At 40.6% G+C, this 15,278-nt stretch overlaps 1 long non-coding RNA gene across 3 annotated transcripts in view; it reads left to right on the top strand.

Annotated features, from left to right (window-relative positions):
- The window catches only part of LOC126504463 (uncharacterized), a 124,274-nt gene that overhangs the window by 43,781 nt on the left and 65,215 nt on the right, over positions 1–15,278 (top strand). The window lies entirely within an intron of this gene.

The raw sequence follows: 15,278 nt of genomic DNA, 5'->3' as shown, positions 1-15,278 counted from the left end.
AACAATGTGGAGGGCAAGAACCCACACAAAGATGTATGCACACACATGTACACATATGCACAAATACATGTTTAAAAACCCAGCTTCTATTAAGTATAATAACTGGTGACACCAAAATTGATTTTTGTTCAGTTTTGTTCAATTGACTTGGAAGATTACAATTTATTGTAAACCTGGTTCAGTGTTATTATTGACACGCATACCTGGATGCTAAACTCCACTAAGATTCTGGCAGTGAGACCATCTCCCCATTTTCCACAATAACACCAGTTCCCATCCTGAACACGTTACTGTTGAAATTAGGTCATACGTTAGTGTCTTCACGCTTTCTAAATAAATGTGTATAAAACAAGAGAATCATTCAATTTAATCTCCAAGAAGCAATCATTTCAGTGCTAAGTAACTGCTTCTCCATCAGAGTATGGGGCACTTGGTTTAGACTCAGAAGGTAATTCCAGCGTTGATGCAGAACAGATGCTACCTCTCACTTTGTAAGAATTATTTTAGATTTATTTTTACTCTGTGTATATGAATGTGTATGTGCAAAAGTACATATGTGTGTGCAGTGTCCACTGAAGCTAGAAATGGGCATCAGATCCCCTGGAGCTGGAGCCACAGATGGTTGGGAGCCACTGTGTGTGTGCTGGGAACTGAACTTGGGTCCCCAGCAGAAGCAGTCAGTGCTCTTAGCAGCCACACCTTCTCACCAACCCCAACTTTAGTTTTTTAATCGTCGTAATTTATTTAAGTAGGCCTTTATAAAAATGGACACTGTGTGTCATTTAAAAAGCAAGCAAAAAATGACCCTTCCCCATATTTCTAACTCCAACTCATCCCAACTCTCATCCTCAGATGAATTTGATAAACACAATGTCAACCTCTAAGCCAATTTGTCTCCTGAAAGTTCTCTATTGAAAATATCCTGTTTAAGTTTTTTTTAAGTTGTGTGATTAGAATAAATACACCTGGTGAATTGAGTGCCACGTGGACATGCAGGTCTTACATCTAAACGCCTTTGTTTTTCATTTACAGATTTAATCTGGATGATCTATCACGTGATGCTAAGCCTCAAAGCTTTCAGATTACCGATATTTTCATGGTCATATATTTTACATTGGCAACTGATAATTCTTCCTTAAAAGTCTCTAAATGCTAACAGTTCCTTATTTTGTTAGATACAAATCATACTCACTGTGGTTGTTGTTAGTAGTGGTATATTATTTGTGATACTGGGCTCAAACTTTTAGCCTAATGTATGCCAGGACAGTAATATACGCCCAAGCTTTACTTCCCAAGCCCCATTTATCGTTAGAGGCCAATTTACAAGATATTGGACTCAAAATGGCTCTGTACTTATGATTTTCCCTTTATATGTATGCTTGAGAAAACACAGTGAGTATACTTATGGACAAAGTGAAATACATTCTCATCAATAGATTAACACGGTCTCCACCCCTCACATTGTGAGAAGAGATCTAAGCATAGCGCACAGGGTTAAACTGTGTAGCACATGGCTTGTATCGGCACGCAACTAACAGACTGTTCCAGCATGCTTGCCATTATCACCAACAGAGGAGTGAGGGTTTGGGCAGGAAAATGCTGGCAGGTAGTGTATCTTGGCCAGCTGTGTGCCAAGCATGAACGTGGAGCTATCCGCCTGTATTTCTGCTCAGCTTGATTCCCTTGACCTACTGGTTGGTGGAAATCAATCAACTCTGAACAGACAGGCCTAAGAAAAGGAAGTAGACAGATAGTAGTCAATAAGAAAAGGGCTGTGTGTTCCTTCTATGAGCAGGATCCATACCTAAGAAGGATAATGAGTAGTGGATTGCTGTGTGGAAAGACAGCCCCACCTCAATTTGCTTATTTGTAGACATGGAGTTGGTGAGAGAAGTTGTTCAGAGGTTGTTTTACACAGCCCAGCAGAGTTTCATTTTGGTAGATTCTCAGCTTGCCCTCCAGCTCATAGCTAAACAGAATGGTGTTTTGTAGTGGAAGAAATGATCCTTTGCAACTTTCTGTGTCCTAGTCTCAAAATCAAAGAGCATGGATTATATTACCATTTAATTCAAACCTTGGGAAGAAAGTGAGGCACAAGAAGATGCTCTGCCTGAATCACTTGTGTGCATTGTGAGCCAGAAATCTTCCAGAGTGCTGTGGAACTTTGAACCACACTGCTGGACTGTAATTTTAGAGAGAGTCGAGAGAATTTATTTTTTGTAGGGGCTTCTCAATGCAAACATTCACTATTCTATCTTCCTGTGCTCTTGTTTACTTTTCTTTTCGTTTTTTATTGGGGGGGGTTTCAAGACAGGGTTCTCTGTAGCTTTGGAGCCTGTCCTGGAACTAGCTTTTGTAGACCAGGCTGGCCTCGAACTCACAGAGATCCGCCTGCCTCTGCCTCCCGAGTGCTGGGATTAAAGCCTGCAGCACCACCACCTGGTTACTTTTCTATTGCTACTATTATGTACTTTCCCAAGGTGGTGAAGAACAGAAACCCGTCAGATGTCACTGAGATAAATCTGTGCTGTCAGCAGGGATGCAGTCCTTTCTGGAGCAGACCTGTTCCCGTCTCCAGCTCCTAGAGGCTGCCCACGTGCCTTAGCTTATGAGCCTTCCCTGTCATCTTTAAATTTAAATGTTGGGCCAAATAGTTTTCTGGCTGTCTGCACCAGGAAAGGTTCTCTACTTTCAAAGACCCAAGTGATTGGGTTTGCCTACTTGGGTAACCTATCTCAGCATCTTTAACTACCCACATCACAGAGTCGTGTGTGTCACATGAGGCAAAATAGCCACAAACTTTAAGGATTGTTGCATGAACGTCTTTAGTAGTGATTATTCTTCATATTACTCATGTCGTTACAAAAATCAGCCCTGGTGACGGATCAGCTAAGATTGCGTCTTTAAATACTGCAAATTTGTGCCTTAAAGAGCGTGTGTATATATACTTAATGAGCAAGGTTACTAGAAAGGGGGTTATTGACCTTGTATAGTGACATGTAATAGTCATGGTACATCATAATTTCAGTCAAAGAAAATCTGTGCAGAGAGGGAAAAATAAAATTCAGCCACATGTGCAAATAAATGTGCAATGTCCCATTTTCCCCAAAGTCTATGTTATAGGAGTACAATTACTGACTATTGATGGCCGTTACCCAAGGGAACATGAGCACATAGATTTGGGAAATGTCAAGTTACACAAAGTCAGATTGATTCCTTCTCATAGACCTTAATGTGCTCATGTAGGCTGAATGTATAAGAAGCAGTAAGGGTTCCTATCTGAGGAAAGAAGCGCTTTCGGTGAATATATCAAACACTGGAAACCGGAGATAGCCATTTATTTCAGAATAGCTTCCTCTCGGTGTTGATTTTAAAGGTCTCCCCTCTCTTCTTTCATCCCTTCTTCCTTCTCCCCTTCTCTCCATCCCCCTTCCTTGTTTCTTCCATTCAATTCCTTCTTCTCTTTCTTTGTCTCACCGGTAATCATCTCATCATGTAAATGTTACTCTAAATGCATGAAACTAAAAAAAGGAAATCTTGTTGTTTAAAATTAAAAACATTTTGGAAGAAACCTGAGATAAAAGAAATAGGAAAATAGAACGATTGCTATTGAGTCTCCGTATTTTTGTCTGTGGTTTTCTGGTTTACCAGACAACACAAGATGATGAAGCATTCCCAGAAAAAGAACTGAGATCTATTTCTTAATTTCTCTCTTCTTCTTTTAAAGTTCATAGTCTTTCCAGATTTCTCAGCCATTCAGTTCCAGTTCCTCTTGAGAATTGCCTTAACAATGTAATAAATATACCACGAGCCTATAATAAAGGTTTTCTTCTATGCCACAACAGGGAATAAGGGATTCTGATTTAGTAAGCATTCCAGGTAGCTTAAGCCAAACTATAAACACTAACATTTTCTTTTACTTTAGAGTTTTGGGTACAGGACAAGATTTACAATACAGTTCCCACATTACTAAGGACATTTTAATTTTTTTGATGGTATCCTTTTGGATAAAATATAATAGGATGAAATTCAAATGTGTGTTTATGGCAAGTGTTAAATACAAGACAGCATGCTGAATGGTCCTGAATATGACTTTTCCGTTTGCTTGAAAAAAAATTCCTTCTTCTATCCAGTTTTTTTGTTCTGTCACACTGTTTTGACCTACTCTGCTCTGAGCATCTTAGTTCATCAGCCCTCTCTTGATTTCGGGATCTACATATCTACTAGACTGTCGCCTTGCTGTACCCGCCAGTTTAACTCATTTGTGGCCTTATAAAAACCCAACTTTGATACTTATAGTCTTTTATAAGTTTTAATTCTTTCCTGTACACACACACACACACACACACACTTTCTTATTAATTCTTTAAGAATTTCATACAACATGTTTTGAACAATTCACCCCCTCCTTGTAGTAAGCCACTGTCTCTGGTTCTTGGAATTTATCTGTGTTCTCATCTACAATGTTCCCAGAGCATTAGAAAGACTGGGTGTAACATAGATGCTGTATTTAGGGCTAAGCATTCCACAGATATTTTGTTCCCTGCACGGTGGCCAGTTGCATGTCTGTGTGCTAACTACCGCTTAATGGTCCTTTAATCTGCCACACATCTTTATTCCTTGCCAATCACGGCTTACTTTGTGCTGGGTGCTGTTTCACCGGTGTTGTACCTGCCACACCATCATCCCCGTGTGCATGTTATATCATCAAACTCAGAGATGTCCTTAAACTCACGTGGCTTACTAAGGGACAGTGTTGGGATTCAAATCCAGGTCTACTGAATAACAAAGCCAATCTGTCGTTTCTCTAGCGATGCTAAAGGCTCAGCTTCAGCAGCCTTCTCTCCATCATCACTCAGTATCAACTAGGCTTCTTCATCACCATTCTCTTGAAGCAATGCTCTGTTTCACAATGCAATAATCCGTTCCCTCCCCATTTCTTGAACTGTGTCCTGTGTTTTCTTTACTTGTTTTCTTCCCCCTCAGCCCCCAAGGTATCACCTGTGGCTGAGCTTTTAATTTCACCTCTAATTCCCCTGTCCCACCGCCCATAGTGATAATCGTTCATTCTTGGATTTTTTTTTAATGTCATCCCTAGAAGTGACTCCACCTAACCCTCACCCTTGAGATTTAGTAGTGAAAATGGAATTTTAGATGCCACTGAGTTGTGCAAGATACCACAATTCCTGTAAGGTCTACTGTGCCACAGTGACTATATGATAGCTTATGAACATGTCATGCTTCCAGTATATGAAAATAAATATATAGAAATGTCAGAAGATTGTTTTGGGAAAAGACACATGGAAATTGTTGAGGAGACCACTGTCCTGCAGCTGGGCTGAGAGGGGCTTCACTGATCACCTTCACCTGTTAAGTGTGTTTGACTTTTCACCACGGGCTGCAACATTTCAATACTGACTTTAACAAGTGTGTTTAATAATAGTAAGATTACTTTAACCCTGAGGATGACATAAAAAGACGCCCAGTTTTAAGTATATGAATTTCATATGCACATGAATCTTCAAAAGCGGTCTGCTAGTAAGAAAGTTCATGAGATCATTACCTTCTGTCACATTTTGTTTTGTTTTGTTTGAACAGTGGCAACCCTAATGCTTGTTTTTTGTCTAGTAGCACCAAAGTGCTGATGTACTAACAGGTGTGTGTGTGTGTGTGTGTGTGTGTGTGTGTGTGTGTGTGTGTGTGTGTGTAGGCTGGAGATCAACACTGCATATTTTCCTCAATCACTCTCCACCTTTTCTTTTCTTTTTTTAGACAGGGTCTCTCACTGGACACAGGGCTCACTGATTGGCTACACTGTCAGTTCATCAATCCCCAGAGCGCTCCTGTCTCCACCCCTTCTGTGATTGTATAACAAGAACACTCAGTGCCCTGCTCTTTAAGTGACTGAACTCAGGCTTGTGTGCTTGCAACGCAAACACTTTACCAATCACCCCAGACAAAATGTACAGAACACTGTGTGAGAGTTTATGGGTTTAAGAATTTTCAGAGTAACTTATTGCCTTATCTCCTTATGAAATTGAATTAAAGTAGAGAAATTACTAGCACCTTGCCAAAAAAACAAATCCATTCAAACCACTTCCCTTCAACAACTAGTCCAAGAACTCATTTTCCCACCTTCTCTGCACCTAAACTTTACCCGTCCTTTCTAGTAAAGATTCTAGATTTGCTCATGTATGTGGCACCCTTTCTGAAACATAAACTATTTTCTACATTGAATTTACTGATTGGTTTGCAAAATCTGATTTCAAACCCTACTATTAACAGATTTCAGCTTCAGATCCCTTTGTCTGCACCACAATTTCATACAAATTTCCTTCTAAGGTATGAGGAGATGCACAGCAGTTGAAAGAGCACCCGCTGCTCTTTCCTAGGACCCAAGTTCATTTCCCAACTGACTGTGACTCCAGCTACATGAGCTCTGTGCCCTCTCTGACCTCTTCGGGAACCTGCACACACATCACATATGCACATATGTGTGTACATGCGCACACACACACACATAATAAAACTAGATCTTTTGTTTTAGTTCCCTCTATCCAAAAAAAAGAATTATTTATAGCCCTTGATTATGAACATTCTTTTATGATGAAACTTCAATATTCTTCCATAGCAATAAAATACCACTTATAGTGTGCTTAATTTAAAATCTATTAGCTAAAAACATGTTTGCTGGCAATGAACAATTTTCTTTAAAAAAATCTCTTATTAAATTAGCCGCAAAATAGTTATCCACACACATTCTAATTAGCGTTTTATATTTTAATAGCATTTAACTGACAGCTCAACCAAGGAAAATGGATCCAGTTTTAATAACAATTATCTAAGAATTAGGCATCCCAGAGACAAAATTTTGAGACAGTATATTAAGAAAAAGCCAATCCATGCTCCAAGTGTCTTCCACTATTAGGTTTGTCCTAGTTAACCTAGGTGGAAGAACTGTTGATCAACACCGCAAACAAGGAGCATACGCAGAAGGAGCAAAAGGGCGTGTGACGACCGTTCACATTAACTTCAACTGGGGTCTGGATTGAAGCTCTGATGCTTGTTACTCATTCAGCCCTAGACTCTAATCTGTGCATATTGATAATATATTTTTCTACAAGATTATAGGGTAAGATAAATGAGCTTGGCTCACAGAAAGCACTCCTTATACCATAGCTATTATTAACAAGAATAAGGAAGATATAACAGTCTGTAGGAAACTAAATAAAGGTGTTTGCTTTGATTCATACAGATTTGTCATAATGAAAACAGAAATACCGTCATAGTACCAATGTAGTACCAATGTAGTCACTTTGAGGCACTTAATACTAGGATACTTATCAGGCCTCATGATAAGCCAGAGTAATACAGCCTCTGGCTCTAGGGTCCCACCTTTTTAGTGGAGATTTATGCTCTCTAAAGACAAGACTTCCAATGCTCAGTTGGTTGCCAACACGAAGCAAACTGTGGGAGCAAAACTCTTGTCAAGCAGCCTCATTTGTTTTGAACAGTGAGTGATCCCTGGGGCCCAATCTACCCAAGCCAGAGGGTGAGGAGCAGATCCTCTGATTATCACACACGCCACATGGCATCAACTTTAGGCAGAGCAATGGGAAAGTGTCACCTTCTCCCAGGAGAAAGGTGTGGGCACGATAGTAACTTGATTCTTTATGGAAATCTGCCTAGAAAAAAATTCCACTGAAAACTTTGCAAACATGGTTATATAGCACTCAGGAATTAACTGTTATCTGCCAATTTAAATTCCCTCTCCTGCGCTGGGGACTAAAATCTCTTCTGAGTAAGAAAGTTGGGGAGAGAATAAATCAGATTTATTCAATTGCCTTCTCTTAGGGATCAATGTTTTGTGCCAGTCTGATATCCAAAGTCTGAACACAATTATTTCATATTTTGTCAGCATTTAAAAAATGTTTCAGACAGGAGAACGTATCTGGCCCCTATTACCCTGGATTGTCCAGAAACAGATGTCTGCAGAATTATGAAATCTCAAAGGGGCAGGAGAAAAGAGGATGCCTGGATGGATCTAGGCGTTCTCAAAGGAGGTTGGAGTTTAGCTAAATCGGTGTTAGACAAATTGGTTTAAAGCAAAATGTTCTGTTGCTAAGTTTCCAGATGAACATTCCAGGAAGCCACTGGGGCTAACTAGAGCCTCTGTCGGAGCATGAAAAATAGCAGCCCACCCCCTGGTTGAATTAAGTCCCTTCCTCTCCTCTCTCAAAGTTGGCCCCAGGGAGATGAACTGAAGGTGTCAGTGTGATGACAAGCCTCTTAGAGTCTTTCATTTATCAAATGAAATGCCAGATCTGGTGTGTAGAAAAGAGTGTGAAACCAGAAGAAATGAGAGGGTTCTGTACAAGTAGCAACTTCTATAGAGTTGAGCTATAATTGACTCCAGAGAAGCAAATATACAATATGGATGGATGGAAGAGAATTCTGTTGACAAAAGATAAAAAGGCAAAACGACAAGAAGTGAGCTTCCAGCTCCAAGGTTGAAGGTCAGTGAGTGCCTGGCTTCACTTGCCCCTCAGACAGCCCACTCTGCACAGAACCATAGCATCACTGAGCCATTCTCACCCCAACTGCCTGCTCGGCAGCTGCCCTATTAGATGCTGTGCCACATGTTGGAGACTCGATTAGGGTCAAGACATTCTTCACACATCCTTATCTTCTTTTCAAACCCAAGGGGAGGATGAGTCTGCCAGCTGGGTCTGATAAGACTAATTCCCTGAGCTTATGCAGGAGAAATTAAGTCCTATTGTTTAGATGCTTCTCTATAGAATCTTGCTGTAAAACTCAAGAGCTACTGAAAGTGAAGGCACAACTCTCTCCCCTCCCCAACCAGATGGAAAAGCAACTTGAAAGCCCTGGTTTCTCACAGGACAGGGGCCCATGGCCTGAACTTGCTCTGTGCTGACTCTGGTGATCCTATTCCATCATTCATCCTTTGCCCTCACTCTCAGACTATCCAAAGCAATTGTCCAAGCACCTTCTGCTGCTGTTTGTCCATCTCTCGCCCTACGCAGAAAATTTATAACACTTGTTTATTTTTAGCTTTACATTTGTGTTAGATTTATAACATTTCTTTTTATTATTTTAGTGTACGAATATGTGTAACCTCACTGGTGATGTCTACTGATGTTAGTAGGACCTCCTGGTCCCTGAAAGCGATGGGAACCTCTTCAAAACTCCAAAATTCTAATTTATAAGCGAGTCTTTATAGGGCAGCCTTTCGTAAGCTCGCCTGTGTCTAAATACTCCTGTGTCTTCCTAACATGTGTCCTACAAACTTGCCTCTCTGTGTGTCACGACTGTGGAGAATGGCACCGTGTGATAAGGAGGCAGGGACACAGGAGTGCCTCAAAGGAAGAAGTTTTGGTGAAAGAGTGTTTCACGTTGAGCTTCAACAAGCCAGATAATGGTTCAGAGATTGCCTGCAAATTGCCTTCCTCAGTGAAGCAAATCACAAAAACTCTTAAGGTTTTAGAACTCGGGCACATGAGAAAGCCAATCTCCAGGTGAAAGGAATTGTGATACATTCCCTTTAGGATGCTCCTGTATTCATGGTGTAGCTGCTAGATACCTAAAGTCATCATATACAAGAAGCATTATACACACACACACACACACATATACATGCATGCAATAACAAATAGTTAAAAAAAGAGGTGATGGGTTTGGAGGAGTGTGGGTGGAAAATGAAAGGGCTTGGAGGAAGGAAGAAATGTCACAATTATAATCTTAAAAACAAAATTTTTTTAAACTAATGTTAATCCCTCAGTCATACAAAATGCTTGATATAATTCTTGGTCAGTGGCAGTAGAGTACCACACTGGACATCCCAGATAGGGACTCTTTCCATTGTCAAAGAAAGCTCAGCATCACCCAAGCTCTTGTATGATCCCCAGCTATCAGGACATCATCAATTGCCAATCAAGAGTGGTAGTCCAAACACAAATGAAAATTTATGTTGTAGAGAGAAGATGATGTCACAATCATATCATTCTGGACTGGGTATGATCTCCATGTTACAGTGCTTGCCCAGCATGACTAACAGACTGGGATGCATGGAGGAAGGGAAGCTGAAAGGAGGCAGATATATTGAATGCCAAAGCAAAGTCATTCAGTGATCAGCTATAGACCCTCAATGACACAAGTTGTCCTTCTAAGATTTTAGAAATGAAGAAGTTTAGAACCTGCAAGTAAGAGGAATTGGGATTCAATAAACCCCAATGCCCTCGCTCTGCCAAAAGCATTTTGATATGAACATCTCTGGATTGAGAGGCCCTTGTATGATGATCCTTTCTAACTGTGAGGAGTTTGCATGCTGTTGCCTGCATAGTCACTAAAACAGGAATAAGATACACAAGGCTAAAGCTTTAAAGACTCTACTTCATATAATTCTATTAAACCTGGAAAATTGATTTCAGAGGTATCAGCAGGATAGTAAGAGTTTCATCAAGATAGAATTTTATTATATTCTAAGTTTTAAAAAATTCAATTGGAAAGGGGACAATGGTGTAACTCCTCAGACCTTGCTGTCTATTCTGCCACACCAACAACTGCCCTGGAGAACACACAAAAGTTACTTCCTCAAGACATCAACTTCCATTTAAATACTACAGGCAACTCCCAGAATAGTCTTACAAGTCAGCTTTTACTTCGTATCTATCTACAATGCATGACCTCATCCCCAGTTTTGTCTGAATCTTGTCAGTTCAGGTCATTAAAGCTTCGATCTGCTGCTTCCTGCTTGTGTCTCTGCTTTAGCATAACCAGCAAAACACAAACTCCTTATGATATGTGGATTGTTGCATAAATGACTCTCTATCCAGAGAAGCAGGAGTAGGAGCTGCAGATTGCTGTAGGTGGAGGTGTTTGTGTCTTCAAAAATTCGCTCATGATTCTGCCACATGTTTCCAGGAAAGGGGGGAAAGTGCCCATATGCATTAAAATGAGGATTATAAGGATATTTTTCCACCAACAAAACTTTGGTAAGCTCTAATTTTTCTGTGCTGGTTTAAATAAGAATGACCTCCATAGGCTCAATATTCAAGTGCTTTGTCACCAGAGAGTGGCCCTATAAAAGAAAGACTTAAGAGGTGTGGCCTTTGTTGGAGGAAGTGTGTTGTTACTGGAGGTAAGCTATGAGGTTTTAAATGCTCAAACCAAGCCCAGAGTCTCTTTCTTCCTGCTGTCTGCTGATCCAAGATGTAAAACCCTGCACACCAACATACTTCCCTACCATGATGAAAATGGACTAAACCGCCAAAACTATAAACAAGCCCCCAGATAAATGCTTTCTTTTGTAAGTGTTGTCATGGTCACAGTGTCTCTTCCCAGCAATAGGACACCAACTAAGACACCTTCTCATCACATCTGGATGATTAGGATTTCTCTGAAGTGTTTTTATTTTGAGACAGGGTCTCATGTGGCCCAGGCTAGCCTTGAACTTGCTATATGGACAAAGATAACTTTGGAATTCTGATTCTCTAGCCACTACCTGCCAAGTGCTAGGATTAAAGGCATCTTCCACCAGACAGGGATTTAACCATTCTGTAAGCATACTCATATAAATTCTGGATGTGTCTATATATTATATATTAATAACTACTTATATGATAATAAACATATACTAATAAAATCATCATAGGAATGATAAGAATAGGAGATCAGAGCTGGTCATGCCGTTTTGGAGACAGGGACCTGAATAAATGAGCAATTGTGATACTTTTCTTTGGTTAGAAGCAAGAAATGCCCTAGCTTCCACCTGGACTGGAGTGATAAATGCTGGAAGGTGACTCCCTTCCGCTTGGGTTTCTTGTCATCTTTCTTCTCCTTTTATACAACCTACATTAGCAGCACTGCCTAGATGCTAGACGTGAGACATGACTGGGACTGAGAGGGACCTGGGTATCGTGAACCATGTTAGCAGCACTGCCTAGTGCCTGCTTGACACCACAGGCCAGGCTCTGCAACTCCTGTGTGAGTGTAACATGATTGCCAAGAGAACTCTACAATAGTAAATATTTTTTTAAAAAAAATGGTTGTGGGGCTGGAGAGATGGCTTATAGGTTAAGAGCACCAGCTCTTCTTCTAGAGGTCCTGAGTTCAATTACCAGCAACTACATGGTGGCTCACAATCATTTATAATTAGATCTGGTACCCTTTTCTGGTGTGCAGGTATACATGCAAGCAGAACACCGTGCACACAATAAGCATTTTAAAAAACAATGATTTTTTTGAAAAAAATGCAATCGAAAACAAGAATATATAGATATTTCTTGTATATTTTTATAAATTTTATGTCAGTTTTGAATTATGTCAAAATTGAAAAAGGTACAAAGCCAATAGGATTTTGGTTTGCTTCTGGAACATTCAGAGAATTAGGCTCTGGGACATGCAGAGGGCTGTAGCACCAAAATGATGCTGTAGACCTGGTCTATTGAGAATGCACTGCCTGCTGTGATTGAGCACAACCCCAAGGCTTCCAGTACAATGCTATGGACATGGTCCTCTGAGGGTGACACTGTTCACTGTAAGTAAGCACAACTCTGAAGCTTCCAGCAGCACCACTGTGGACACAGAACACCAAGGTTTAAATCATTCATCAGTATGTCTCAGGAAGCTAAATGTAACTTTTTACATTTACAGTCCCCATTTCTCCATGGGAGAGTCGGATTCAGTCTCTTGCTGCAGCAGACAAATAATTTGGGTGTGATATGGGTTTGCCAGAAATGTGATTGTGCACCATATCTGTCCTTTATAGAGAAACACTGTCCCTTAAAAGATGCAATTCACTAAGCATAATGAGGAATCGCTAACTAGATCATCAAAGAGACCAATAAAAGTCTTCTACAGACAAGTACCAGAAGGATGCGCCTGAGCACACTCTCCTTCCAAGTGGGCTAATTCTCAACCAGGTAAATAAAGGTGGATCAGGTCAAGGAAGCCATCAGAGACGCCAGGTGTCTGAGGTCCAGCAACTGACCAGCGTTTCTCAACACAGGTGTCTCAGCGGTGGGTGTAAGATGAAGCTCTTGATACTCAAGGAAAAAGCTGCTTCTGGAGAAGAAGACAGTAAACCTAGGCTTGTGTCAACTGCAGAGATGGGAATGTGGACCCCATGCACTGCTGGTGAACGTTAGGGCACTCCCTCATCGTTAACAAAAAGCAATCAGGTCTCTAGCAGAGAAAGGCTTGCAACGCTTTTTCTTCTGCTGCTTAATAATTGAAGCAGGCATGGTAGGAAATGGCAGGGATGAACCACTCATAAATTATGCAAAAGTGAAAGAGAGGAAGAGGCAGCCTCCTAAGAAAGGACTAACGCTTAAAGAGAAAATAAATATTATTGATAAGAAAATTGAGCTAAAAATCATTGAGGACATAAAGTTTGTTCTGCAACTACCAATGACTCATGTGAAAATTATTCAGGCCTATATTAGTGCAGAAATGTAAATTTAGATGTTCAAATCTTGCCAAGTTTCACAAGCGCCATGCGGACTTTCGGTTCACCATCCAGCTCTCATGCAAACATGAGCCAGCTCAGTGCCAAACCTCTAACACTGGAGTGTTCCCCAGTGAACGCATTTCCATTGACCTCACTAGAATAACTAACTTGACAAGTTGAAGCTCTGTTATCTTTGTATAAATAAGTACATTTCACCAAATGCGAATGTACCGTTACTGTTATAGGTTGTCAGGTAAGATAATTAATATTACCCATTCCCTGTCCATTCTGAAACTGAAGGAGTTACATACTGTGACCAAATATATGGAGAATTTTGGCATTTGAGCCAAACGTGTTTCCAGCCTGAAAAGTAGATAATATATAACTATATTGATATACTTTCACAGATTTATGTTTTTGTTTTTTGAGGCAAGGCCTTGCCACACAGCCCAGGCAGCTTGCAAAGTCACTACATATCCCATCTGGCCTCAGACTCACAATCCTCCTGCCTTACCCTGTGGAGTACTGGGATTTTCAGGGTGGGGGGAGGGGAAATCTAACAGGGAAAGGTCAAAGAGTTTCTGGTCACACTCGGTGCTGCAGTGATACTGAGAGAGAATTATCTTAGAAGAATTCCCCAAGGATATTACCATTGCTTCTTCTCTTTGGTTAAAGATTTTATGTTTACTTTTTAATTATGTGTCTATACTGGGAGTCAGGGTGGGGTGGGGGATACAGTGCACATGAGTGCCTTTGTCCATGGAGGCCAGAAGAGGGCAGTGAATTCCTCTGCAGCTGGAATTACAGGGGGTTGTGAGCCACCTGGCATGGGTGATGGGGTCTAAACTTGAGTCCTCTGCAAGAGCAGTAAGTACTCTTGAGAGTTGACCCATCTCTCCAGCCTTTTACTTAAAAAACATTAAGTACTATAATTATTACTGTCTCCTAAAGAGGAAAAAAAGCCATTAAGTTATAGAACCTTCAGGGGATTTCATGATTTGTATATCAGTTAAAGCTAAATTATAATGAAAAAACAATAGAATCTGTGTCAGAAATCTATAAGAACTTAAAATTATCTGTGTGAGTGGAAACAGTGTAATAAAATCTAAGGAGCTCCTGGCTGTGGTGGTACACACCTTGAATCCCAGCACTCGGGAGGCAGACGCAGGCGGATCTCTGTGAGTTCGAGGCCAGCCTGGTCTACAAGAGCTAGTTCCAGGACAGGAACCAAAGCCACAGAGAAACCCTGTCTCGAAAAACAACCTAAGATGCTCAGAAAAAAAGGTTATGAAATGATACAAATATTAATATATGAAAGAAAGGTTGCTTTTGCTTTTACAAAGAATATGTAGAATCATACAACCTTATGATTATTTACCTTTTGTCAAAAATATTTGCCAGTTGCCATAAATATCAACTTTCTATAGAGCCCACACACAAACTCTGGTTTAGACAAGAGGCCGAGGGACTGCTGAGAACAGGCATGATGAATTGGAGAGCAGGGGAGTCACCAGGAAAGTGACCTGGAGGGGAAGTGTGGTAAGTCACATCCCAGGGCCATCCATACAAAACTAAAAAGAAAATCTCTAGGGGTGGGGAACAGAGGCACATGCCTAGAGTCCCAGCACATATAAGACTGAAGGATGAAGTTTAATATTCAGGAGAAATATTCAGGATTTTCTTTGGGTTCTCCTTCTTATTTAGCTTCTCTAAGAACCCAACTTATAGGTTCAATGTCCTTTATTTATGGCTAGAAACCAAATATGAGTGAGAACATTCCATGTTCCTCTTTTTGGGTCTGGCTTACCTC

The sequence above is a fragment of the Alexandromys fortis genome, unplaced genomic scaffold, assembly GCF_014885135.2.
Source record: "Alexandromys fortis isolate MF-2015 unplaced genomic scaffold, M_Fortis_MF-2015_v1.1 scaffold_55, whole genome shotgun sequence".
NCBI classification, from domain to species: Eukaryota; Metazoa; Chordata; class Mammalia; order Rodentia; family Cricetidae; genus Alexandromys; species Alexandromys fortis.
The sequence above is the reverse complement of the archived record's forward strand: the minus strand, read 5'-3'. Positions and strand labels throughout refer to the sequence as shown.